Raw genomic sequence first — 13,456 nt, forward strand, 5'->3', positions numbered from 1 at the left:
AATTTTTGTTTTTATAAAATGTAAATTTAATGATAACAAAATAGTATCTCACATCGTGCGATAGTTTTTTTTATAGTATTTAATTCTCATTGAGAATTTAAAAAAACGAGCAAAAGATGTACCAATTGCCGTTGAAAACTCAATCCAGTTGATGGATTGATAGCAATTACAAATTTTATATTGCTTTCATTTTCTTAGACCAACACTGTTGAAATAAAAATATATGTCGGGCAATAACCAAACTTTTTAAATAAATATTTTTATTCAGTTACCAGTCTGAGCTGAAATGCATCCAAATGCAAATCCAAGATTCACCTCTTAAATCTCGTTTTCATATGCTGAAATATGACCGTTTTGCATAACGCGTTTGTTAATTTTAAAATTTCATCCATCCAAACATTAAATCATGAAATTTCAGCTAGTAGAATTTTATGTAGTATTTTTTTACCCCTAAATGTGCAGCACCCTTATGCATGTTCTTTAAAAACACTTTTGACAGAAAAAATATATTCAACCAGCTCAAAACCAGAAATTACTGCAAAAGGTGCTTTATGCGTTATGACATCACACAGATTTCTAAAAAATTAAATTTTCAAACGTTTTCATTTGATTTTCGGTTAGTTATTTTTGATGGCATTGTATTTTACAACAAATTGAACAAAGAATTCAGTATTTTTGAAAGTTCATATCAACCAAATATTCTAAAGGCTCTCAAAGTTGGTGCTTGAAAAGAATAAACGTGACAACTGCGTTTAAAAAAAATATTTCGGGGTCGTGTGATTTTTGAAAATACATTATCCCTCTATTTTCTCCTCGCATTTGCAATTGTTGATTTATCAACATGAAATGGACATTTCTGAATCTTCATCTTCTTCGGCAAACTTTTATTTTGGTAAAATAAAAGCTATGGTTCACCAATAACAGATGTGTGATGCCGCTCAAACTCGTGATCATGCTTAAACCATTTCTAACGGTCGCCATGAAATGAGAACTATCGTACGTAGTAAACATACAAAAAGATTATGTCTTGAAAATCTAAAATTTCTGAAAGATTGATTATTAAAATTCAATTTTATAGACGTATCGCAACAGTTTTTCCAACCAAGAAATCGATTTTCGGTTGGCTCACACTGTAGATATTCATTCGTCATTTAAATTGTTTCACGTTTTTGATTGACCCCGTTTTCGAAAACCAGCTGCAGTAGGGTATGAATAATCTAGACGCGTTTAGAGATTGATGTAAATAATATCGAATTTATAGCGCCGAATGTTTTCCGGTATAAATAAAACGGTTATAAAATTACACCCACCTCAAAACAAATACGTTCGTTGAACCAGCTCGTTACCAACTGATTGGATCTCAGCCGATCTTGCCGCCTAGAAACTATGCGAAATCTTTACAGTCTGAAATTCAACTTTTAATTATAAGTGTTCTTTACACGTTAGACGATCGCGCCCCTGTCGATGCCAATAGTGGCCAATACACCATCATAGAAGCTATCCGTTAGTTGAAAGCAACAGTTGGTTGCCTGGCCGGACAACTGAAAGCGGCCAATAAATCGTTCCAATTTATTAAAACGAACAGCCTAGCGCAAAAACACTACCCCGGGCACGTCCAATCTAGTCATTACTCCTTCAAATCACCGATCTTTAATCGAAAACATAAAAATCCAATAAACCATGCCTGCCGGTACTGTTTTGTGTCGATGACGCCCAGGCCGGCCATTGATGAGATGACGCGGGGACTCTAACTATTTATTGGAAAGGTACCAATCGACGACGACGACGGCTGCTGGTGGTCCCGAGAAGGTGCCGAATCGTTTCACTCAATGGACGAAGGAGGTTCTCCTCCAGAGATAAATCTATAATAATTCTTCATCCCGCCTCGCGAAAAGCCATTGCGCCAACTATAGGTATATTTAACATGTACTCATAGCCAGTGCATAATGGTATGACTCCGGCAAAAATGGGCCGTTCCATTGATGATCTGCTACTATTACCTACTGTCGGCGGGACACTATTGAGGGCACGTTCTCTAAATTCTAGGCTTCCATGCCCCGCGAACTAAAAAACCCTAGATAGAGCGCAAGTTGATGGCTGGTTTCTACCATTCTCATTATTTCGACTTTAGATATCTGCATTCCGGTGTAAGGGGGCCATTATAAATTTGCTCACTGTGAAATGTGGTCAACAAGAACAAGTAATGTGTGCATAAACATTTCCTAAAAAACGTAACAAAGTAATTTCACCCTACAGTAGCATGGCACAACGTTAACAATATATATTACCGTTCACTACTGTTGGGCAGCAGCCGTTGCGATTTTTTGCTACTTTTTATAAGTTCTGCTTATAAAACCCAGATTTGTCTATACCTCTTTGAAGGATTAAAAAGATAATGTGCAGTACGAACAAAAATCGTTTATTAAAGTGTATGATGGAAAATTGCCGCACCACTATTTATCTTTAACGAGGTTCGTTCTTCCATCTGATGAAAACCGTTAATGTTTATTAGACGGACCAAGAAAGGGGGATGGTGCTTTATTGAGGACTCCAGCAGCAAACCTTTATAGGCAGGTGCCTCCTCCATTAACTGGACCAGGCTGGGAGTAAGACAAATCAAACCAGAGTCGATTGTTTGTAGATTGATCTATGTACCTATATGCTTAAATTGATTACACTCATTTGTTACGGTCCAATATAGCAGATGATTAAATATTGACAGCACTCCATTTCAATGGGTAGCTATCAAAAATCTGGGTATCAAAAAACTTTCAAGTTGGTTAATTTTTAGTAAAATTGGTTGTAGATTGGTTGGCTGGTAAACGGTGGATAATGTGCAACACGAGACCCCATAGTGGTCATATCACCTCTTATTCACAACTCCTATCTCTACCTCCCCGCGGTGCCGGCTGGGGTGCGAGTAACCTAAGCGGAGATCGGGTACCCAACCCCGGTGGATGCTTTGGTCGCATGCAGACTGAGAAGGTGGCCGCACGCGTCTGTTCCCCAGGTCAGGGGCGGCGTGCAACAACAACCGAGCGTCTGTTCTCCAGGTTAGGGGCGGCTCAAACAGCGTCTGTCTTGCAGCAAGCGGCTGAATTTATGAAATGCGGCTCCCGCCAGCTAAGTCCAAGATGGCAGCCCCATCGCGGGATAGGGACTTTAGGCTAACAACCTACTGCTCCCGATTTAAAATTGTTACGGAATCCGAAAGAAATGACCGACCTGGAACTTTGGCGACGACTTTTAGCATGAAAACACGGACACGAATTGGAACTTGGAATGTTTTAACCCTTGCCCAACAAGGCAAACTGGAACAACTTGCTAGAGAGGCTAGCCGCCTCAAGCTTGAAATTCTGGGACTGAGCGAAGTCCGTTGGCCTAATACTGGAGAACACAAGACACAATCCGGGCAAGTCCTGCTTTACTCTGGCATACGAGGAGAACATGCTACTCGGGAACGAGGAGTTGGTTTCCTGTTAAGCCCGCAGGCCTACGCGGCCCTCATTAGATGGGAACCTATAAACGAAAGAATAATCGTAGCCAGATTTAGAACACGGGTTAGAAACCTTACAATGGTCCAGTGTTATGCGCCAACTGACGTTGCCGACTTGCAGGAGAAAGAGCAGTTTTACAGTCAACTGAACAGCGTGGTTGAGAGAATTCCGAAGGGTGACATTCAAATCCATTTGGGCGACTTCAACGCAAAAATTGGCTCCGACAATCAGGACCTTGAGCGCATCATGGGGCGCCATGGCCTAGGACAGATGAGCGAAAACGGAGAGCTGTTTGTAGAATTTTGTGGCAACAACAACATGGTGATCGGTGGATCGCTCCTCCCCCATCGACCAGCACATAAGGTCACTTGGGTATCCCGAGATGGCCGAACAGAAAATCAAATTGACCACATCTGCATCAGCCGAAAATGGAGAAGGAGCCTTCTTGATGTCCGCAACAAGCGAAGCGCAGACATTGCATCTGACCATCACCTCGTCCTTGGCGAGATACGACTGAGAGTTGCACGTGTCCAACGGCGCGAGGAGAAAGTCGGGTGTCGATACGACGTCCGCCGGTTGGAGAATCCAGAGGTGAAAAGGGCATACGTTGAACAGCTAGAATCCCGAGCCTCGGAGCTGCCGACAGACGGAACAGTCGAAGAACAGTGGTGTGGAATCAAGAATGCCTTTATCACGACGAGCCATGGTACTCTCGGTAAAGTTTGTGGAAGAAGGAGTGAATGGATGTCGGATGAAACTTGGAGGATGGTCGATGATCGGAGAAAGGCGAAAGTCGGAATTGAGCAGGCATGTACCGGGTCAGCCAAAGCAGCCGCCCGCTTACGATATGCGGAGCTGGAAAAGGCAGTTAAACGAGCTTGTAGACGAGACAAGAGAGCCTGGACAAACTCCCTAGCCGAAGAGGGAGAAAGAGCCGCCGCCAATGGAGATATCCGATTACTTTATGACATTTCTCGTCGCCTCAGTGGTGCAAGGACTAATGCAAGAATGCCGCTAAAAGACCGAGCAGGTCAGTTATTGACCGATCGAACAGATCAGCTCAAACGATGGACTGAGCACTTCGAACAACTCTTCCGAGTCACGAATAGCGATGGCCAACAGAATCTGCAGCTCGAAGCGCCAACAGTAAGTCGCATAAATGGCGTCAACTCGGAAGCGCCTTCGCTGGCTGAAATAGAAGCGGCAATCGAAAACATGAAATCCAACAAAGCACCTGGGATCGATTGCATCCCTGCTGAAATGCTGAAAGCCGACCCTGCCCTATCAGCACAAATGTTGCACCGTCTTTTCGCTGACATCTGGGATACTGCAACATTCCCGGCCGACTGGATGCAGGGTATTCTCGTAAAGGTCCCGAAGAAAGGAGACCTGACAGAGTGCGGTAACTGGCGAGGCATAACGTTGATCTGTACAACCCTCAAAGTACTCTGCAAAGTGATTCTGAACAGGATCCATGAGAAAATAGACGCTACACTCCGACGGCAACAAGCTGGATTCCGATCTCGACGATCATGTGTGGACCACATCACAACGCTACGAATCATACTGGAACAAATCAACGAATTCCAGGACTCTCTTCTGCTGGTGTTCGTTGATTTCGAAAAAGCATTCGACCGACTCAACCATGAAAACATCTGGGCGGCTCTAAGGCGACGAGGGGTCCCAGAGAAACTAGTCCATCTCATCGAAGCACAGTATGAGGCATTTTCGTGCAAGGTCTTGCACGACGGTGTCTTGTCCGAACCAATCCCGGTAACTGCTGGAGTGAGACAAGGATGTATTTTGTCACCGCTGCTTTTTCTCATCGTAATGGATGAGATCTTGACTGGATCGATTGACTGTAGACCAAACCGAGGATTGCCGTGGAATCCTTCAACCATGGAGCAACTGAACGACCTTGACCTGGCAGACGATATTGTTTTGCTCGCCCAAACACAACCAGATATGCAGAGCAAACTTGACGACCTCACCGAAAGTTCCAAGGCAGCAGGTCTCAAAGTCAATGTCGGAAAGACCAAGTCGATGGAGATCAACACAGGAAATCCCTCCAGTTTCATGGTAGCTGGGCAACAAGTTGAGAAAGTGGAGTGCTTCCAGTATCTTGGTAGCCAGATAACGCCTGATGGTGGTACCAGAAAAGACATCGAAACACGGATCAGAAAGGCCCGATTTGCGTTTGCGAGCCTCCGAAACATCTGGCGGTCACGCCAGATCTCTCTACGAACAAAAATCCGAATCTTCAACTCAAACGTCAAATCCGTTTTGCTGTACGGGTGCGAAACTTGGTGCACATATGCGGTAACGACGCGAAAACTGCAAGTATTTGTAAACCGCTGCCTGCGGAATATCATCCGCGCTTGGTGGCCTGGCAACTGGATCTCGAATGAGGAACTACATCGCCGGTGTCATCAAAAGGCGCTAGAAATCGAGATTCGGGAACGTAAGTGGAGATGGATTGGGCACACGCTGCGAAGAGATGAAAACGAGATTTGCAGAGAGGCGCTAGATTGGAATCCAGAAGGTCATCGAAGAAGAGGCAGACCCAGAAATTCGTGGCGGCGAAGCCTAGCCGCTGAAATCCGAACTGTCGACGAGAATCTTGACTGGGACCAGGTGAAGACGCTGGCTCCGGATCGTCAACAGTGGAGGTCTTTTACCACGGCCCTATGCACCGGAGGATCGGCGCGGGATCATTAAGTAAAAAGGTTGTAGATATGTACGTAGGCGGTGGTAACACTAGTGAAAAACAAAATGGTTGTTACATGATGTACTTAGTTCTTTTTTTAATACAAAAATTAACCACGAATGATTACTCAAATTTGAGTTTTTTAAAGATTTTTTTATATAGTTATTAATGAAAACATTAGGCATTTGAGCCTTTAAGATGAATCATTATTCTTGAAGGTTCAGTAAGGTTTGATTTCTACATACGAAGATTGTTCTCCTTCAATGGCGACCGTCAAAAACGTTTCAACGAGTTCACTAATTCAGCTGGATGACGTGGCTATTTTTCGCATAAACCATGCTTAGATGACATTAAAAATAGTTTAAAATGGGAGACAAACAATACAAAAATTCTCCATTTTATAATGTTAAATCAGTTTTTAAAGACGTGAGATCACGTTCACAAATTTTTTTTCCACATGAAATAAGCCGAGTATGTATTCTACAAACATATTAGTTGAACTATGCTGAATGCTACAGTTTCATAATTGGGGAGAAAAAGGGCATAACGAGCACCCGGGGCATAATAAGCATTCCTCTCTTCCACGAAAGTACGTTTCGTACTTCCTATAGTATTATGTTTTTACTAAAAAAAAAGGAATCTCCTTATCATCTTTACAGAGATATTTAAAAAAAAACCAGCTAGGTTCTCAAGTGACGAAAATATTATAATTTTTGAGCACCACGAAATCAGCTTTTATGAACTTTAAATCATCTTGATTTAGAATGTATGCACTGCAACATTATGTACACATTGTTTCTCTATTTTCACAATCATTAAATTTTTGATTTTTCACTTTAACCATTTTTAAAACGCGTTTTTACTTAAATTTGTTGACTCGGGGCGAACAGAGCACTTTCAATCGGGGCACAATGAGCGTTTTCTGCCGTATAATCCAATCCAGCAGCGAATTCAACTCGTTGTAGTTGACTGAATTAAAGAGCTACAGCTTGACATCTGACGATTATCTCTCCGACACCTTCCAATTGAGATTGGGCCTGCTGAAAAGAATAAAGCTGGCTCTTTACTCTTACACAGATTTCCATAAGAATGACAGCTAGTCGGAGTGATATTGGAGCGAAGGCTATTGCTTTCTCTGTTAAATGCATGATAAATCGTATACCGCGATAGCGAGCGCGCCCATGGCCTCTAGGCCAAGTCGTCAGATGAAACAAGTCAAATTATAGCTCTAGTTTTCAATTGACTTCATCGAGCTGAGTTCGCTGCTAGATTCCCCGACAGAAAACGCCCTTCGTGCCCCAATTAAAAGTGCTTATTCTGCCCCAGAGGGGGCTTCTCGTTATGCCTCTGCAGTGACTGGTTTTCAGCTTTCGGCAAAAATTTTAAAATGCATTTTGAAACGTTTTCATCTACTTTTTCAATATTTCAACCGATTTTCTTCTTGTTAGAAAATGTCTTAATTTTCTCGTAAAATTCGAAATTTTCCTAATTTTATGATTCATTTGCGACTGCTTTAAAACGTTTTTCAAAACAACTCCATGGGGTATAAACAAGCTCTATTTTCTACACATAAATCAGTATTTGTTGACTTCAAAACGTATTATGCAAATTGTGAAAAACATCAATCGATAATTAATTAAATTGTAAAAGGTTTCGAAATTAACATATTCAACAATTGAGGCATCAATATGTGCGAACACGAATAACTCTTGCAGGGTTCATCCTGTTTCAATGCATTTTTTTGGTTGTGTTCGTTTTTGCGCGAAGAAAAACTCAACGGACAGATAATTTTGAAAATGTTGTTTTGAAATTCGATAATTATTTTCAGTTTTATTCGTATCAAATAAAAGTCATGGCACCCAAATTCCATTTTTTTTTTCGTTCAAATAACGAAATAACCCACAGTTAAGGTCGCCAGAATATTTTCAGCACGTATCCTGGCCTGACAAATAACTGCAATTTTATACAAAAATCTGGCAAAATTCGGCCATTTGATTTCAAAATTGATGGCAGTATACGGGCATTTTTTTTTTCAAAACCCAGGAATAACTCAAAAAAATCGAGAAAGCAAATTGAAAAAAAAATTCCATCCAAACTCAAAGACAGATTTAAAATCGTATTTCAGGCTTCCAAAAAACCTACCATGATACTTTTTATAAAACTTGGTCGAAAAATTTCGGTTTTGGAGCCACATTTAAAAAAAATAAACAACTCAATTTGATTTTATTTTTTTGTTTGATTTGCCAAATAAAGTGAATAAATCCGGGCATTTTGAAACGAAATCAGGGTAACCAGGCCGGGCCGGACTGCCAGCATATTTTGTATTCAATATCCGGGCAAATCCGGATAAAACTGGGCAATCTGGCAACCTTACCCGTAGTAGGAAGGCGTCAAAAGCAATCAAGGCTTACTGATGCTCATCAATCTTTATGTAGGAAGTTTTGGCGTCCATTTTCATTGCAACTGTACTTGTCACGAGACACCAGTAAAATGGATACTTTGATGTGATTTTTAATCTTTCTCATTGGGTGCGCAATTAGCCGGAAAGGAGCATATTTCCGAAAATTATCAATTTGCTTCAGAATCAAGGCAACTTGAACATTATTTAAGCTGATCAACCCAAAGCCTGCTAGATTTCCCGATTAATGTTGAAAAAATTCCGGAATTATTTTCTTTATTTGCAAAATCAAACAAAAAACTCTAATTCAACAAAATAATCATGATTGGTTCCTGAAAGCTTAAAATACGATATTTTGAAGTCAAATTCCCGAACATCACGTCTCACGAGAACGTCTTATTTGTATCTTATTAAAAGGCAGCCTTGAGCTTATCTTAGCTTGTTTTACGACTTACCTACACCTCGAATAGTTGAACCAGAAATGTTTGAATAACTACTGTTCTTAACGACAAATTTCAAAATAATATTATATTATTGATTTTATTTTATTTATTTATATCTTTTTTTTTAAGACAAATTGAACCCCACGATCGCTGGTGACGTTTGGTAGAACTAGTTCCCCATCACTAATGTTTGATACTCCGAGATTGACCGAGGCCTTCAATGTTGTTCAATGGTTAAATGAATGGTACCGTAAAACGGGGTAACATTGATCACCGGGGTAGCTTTGATCAACATGACATTTTGCCACATAATCATCTATAACTTAGCCTGTAGTTTGAATTTTTGAAAACTGTTTTCTACATTTGAAAGCCTATTTATTGAGTATCAAGAAGGGAAAATTTGGTTTGTATTTGAATTTTTTTTATGTTAGTAATAATGTAATTTCAAAATCCAAAAATATCAATTTTTTCCAAGGCTTGCAAAAAAGCAGCTTTTCTGATGAACTAAATATAATTTAGAAGCAAACGGGATGTTAAAAGTGAAAGAACAAATATTTTTCTTTGTATTTGTATAGTTTAAGTGCTATTTTTATAGTAATTTAATGATAATTTTTTGATATTTAAAAAATAAGGACATTTCCAAAAGAGTAAGCCCGTATTCGACAAATGGATAGAAACCCTATAAAATCGTTATCTTTGAGGAAAAAATGAAAATGTTAATAGAAGGAGGGGAATGTGTGGAGGTAAAATTTAATTTGTATTTTGAAGTTCAAACTATTTAGCAATAATTATAACTTTTGCCCCTAAATGTAGGCAGCATCATAGTCATTTTTTCGGTTATAAATATTTTTAAAATAAAACGATTAAAATCAAGGTTGAATAGATAAACTAGCATTAGTAAATATTCTGAAGGTGTTTTTTATTCTTTATATTAAAAAAAAACTCGTTAAAACCGTCAGAACAGAGACTGATCAATGTCACCCCAAAGCATCATATTTTGAACAAAGACGAAAACGATTTTTAAATCAAATTAAAAGTAGTCTAATAAATTTCTGCATCCATGTTTTACATTCATTGGAGTCCAGTACTGGTTTTAAAAATATAAAACATGCCACATTCCCCTTAACAGGAAAAATAATCGTAATATATTGAAAAAAGTGATCAATCTTACCCCGGATTACGGTACTTGAGATTAGCAGCTCATTCACACTGCATACAATTGAAAGGGATGAATGATCTATTATGTGCTTAGGACCGCTGCACCCTAGCAAAATATATGAGGTTAGGAGTAAGGTAAAAGGAATTGATTGAGAGACACTTTTGACTAGTGTTTGGATTGTATATAATAAATTCAGTTCTTCTACTCTAAACCTGAAAACGAAACAAGATGAATATTTTTATTAATGTTGCTCCGTAGTTGGAAATGCTAAAAAAATGATAACAACTTATTATCGCTTCGTTAATGATTTATCACATGAAAGAAGAATTTGATATTTGTTCCTTCCTATGAATCTAAAGACCTTGAGTCGATTTTTTTTAATTATTTTTTTTTATTATTATTTTTATGTTTTGCAGCGGTTCGCCACACTTTTCCACATCAAAAGGCACAACTAAGCCTTCCGGTAATGGAAGCAACTGTTCTTTCTCAGCAAGTATGGCAGCAAAAGGAATTAAAAAACTATACACAAGGAAAATTTAAGGTAAACTGTACATAACGCACCAGTTAAGCGTTAACGCTATTTACAGCGCTAAAAATTATGTAAGAACCGAATTTAACGTTTACGACTGTTCAGGGATTTATTTGCCGTCTTACTAGAAATAAAAATGACAATTTCAACTCAATATTGATTGTTACATCAAATGTATAGTAACATGTTCATCGCATTTTTGTTTAATAAGAATACCTACTTTGGAAAAAATTCATTTGTTATTGCTAAAAGTATCGAAAATTTCGCTTTTTGAAATACACTTTTTGATATCCTTATATGCAGGTAAAACGGCTTCAAGTAGGCAACGAATTTTCGCGGCAGATGATTATTTATGCCATATTCGTTTTCATCTGGTGGAAAGATGGTTGTGCACAAACTGCTGGCATCTTCATATAAAAAAAACGCTTTGACAGCACTTGGTGCACTACCGGTGCACCACCAGGATGAAAACGAATATGGCATTAGAATCAAATCATGGTGCACCTTTTAAACTTGAAAAAGGACTAAATTTGATATAATTATCGTGATTTGGGAGTCATGAAATAAAAAGAATGACCTTTCGCTTTGATATTCGGTTTTTCTCAAAAGTTAACAGCATTCTAAATTTAAGCATAAGACACGTGGTCTGGCGCGCATTCTGCCCCAATTTGATATGATTGTTTAAAGTTAAAATTTGTGAAAATTAAATGAAATATAAAAAAAATATTTAAAGTCATCTGAAGGGGTATATTTTTAGAATAAACATATATTCCAGAATAGGAAAAGCAGTTTAAGATTTGATAAACTCTTCGAAAATTCAAACATTTGAAAGAGCAATATTCAAACTGTAGAAGAAAGGAATTGAATCACCTTTTGGAAAAGAGATTTTTTTCAAATTATCGATCTAAAATAACTCTGTTTTATTGTTTCGTGCCATGTAGAATGCATACAAGTAGGAATTGAAATTAGTGTTGGCCATAAATAAGATCAAAACTTACGAAAATTTCGAATACAAATGGTGATACTATTCTAATCTTCTACAGTTCGACTATCGCTCTTTCAAATGTTTGAATTTTTGAAGATTTTATCTAATTCCTTAAACTTTATTTATTCTTTCCATTTTTTCGAAAATCGAAGGGGGAGGGGATGACAAAAGAAAATTTGTTCCGGCTAAATGTTTAACTTCATATTATTGATACTAGTTTTGAGTCAAGATTCTGAAGTCCAAGATCTCATTCTGAACTCTGAAACTAGTATGGATTCTTGATCTGATTTCTGAATCTAAATTTTTCACAAGTCACCCCCCTTAATTCCGCATTTCGAATTCAATTTAAATAACTTTAAAAAAAAATAATTTCAGTTTTGATTAACACGTTTTTATCTGAGCCCTAAATGCTATTCTGGGAATTGAGCTCCAGGTTCTTCATTTTCAAAAGTAATTCTACTTTTAGATAGAATACCCTAAGAAAAGGTCGCAAAATTTTTGTACACGAATCGGTGCAATCTATATGCCTAAAATGACAACAAACTTGCTCTACCTACTGCAACAATGTGCTGTTTGTTGAACAATTGACTCTGTCTAAAGTAAGGCTGCCAGAATTTTTTCGGCACGTATCCGGGCCGAACAAATCCGGGCCATTTTATCTAAAAACCTGGCAAAATCCGGTTATTTTATTAAAAACTGTCGATCGAAAATCTGGGCAATATTCTGGTCAAATATGATCAAATACCAAAAAATACTTTACAAAAATCAAGAAAAACAACTTGAAAAAAATGTTTTTTATCAAAACTTGTCAGCAGCTTTTAAATTGTATTTTAGGCTTCCAAAAAACCTTTCATGTTTTCGTAGGTGATGGAAAGAATTAAAGAAACATAAGCTATCAAAGAACGAAAGAACATAAGCCGTAAATATCATGATTTTTTCGAAAAAGATACAACGGCTCACCGGCAGGACTTGAACCTGCAATCTCCGCTTCAGGTGTTTGTTGTATCTTTTTCGAAACATTCATGATATTTACGGCTTGTGTTCTTTCGTCCTTTGATAGCTTATGTTTCTTTAATACTTTCCGTCACCCACGAAAATGTGATTATTTTCAGGTACAAAGACGTACCAAAGCGATTTCATAACATCAGTAATGAACCTTTCATGATTATTTTCATAAAATTTGCTCAAAAAATTTCGTATAGAACGCAAAAAAAATTTACAAAGCATTTTTTTTTGTTTGATTTGGCAAATAAAGTGAATTTAACCGGGCAAAGTCCGAGGTGTTTCCAATGAAATCCGGGAAACCGGGACGAACCGGACTTTTCACATTTTTTTTTAAATATCCGGGCAAACCGGGCAATCTGGCAACCTTAAGAGCTTTAATAGTTACCTCTTTCCGCCTTTTCCAACTTAGACAGAATAAACGAACAAAAGGTATTACAGACTCGATTTATTAAAATATTATTCAAAATTTAAAGAGGCTACTTTCCTTCTAAAACATTTAAGATTTCAAGATTGAATGTCAGTTTTTCTCTAAGAAATTAACTCCAGGAATAGGGTCGTTGTAACCTTTTTTTGTTTTACAATTTTTTTTACCAATAATTCTGTATGATATCAGCCAAGACTCCAGAAATAAAAATAAATAAAGAAGTTGAAAAAACAACATCTACAATCGGTTTTTGAATTGTAAAAATAACTCCTGAACCGATCAGTTTCAATTCCAATTGAATTCAGTACT

The sequence above is a fragment of the Uranotaenia lowii genome, chromosome 3 (genome assembly GCF_029784155.1).
Source record: "Uranotaenia lowii strain MFRU-FL chromosome 3, ASM2978415v1, whole genome shotgun sequence".
NCBI lineage: Eukaryota > Metazoa > Arthropoda > Insecta > Diptera > Culicidae > Uranotaenia > Uranotaenia lowii.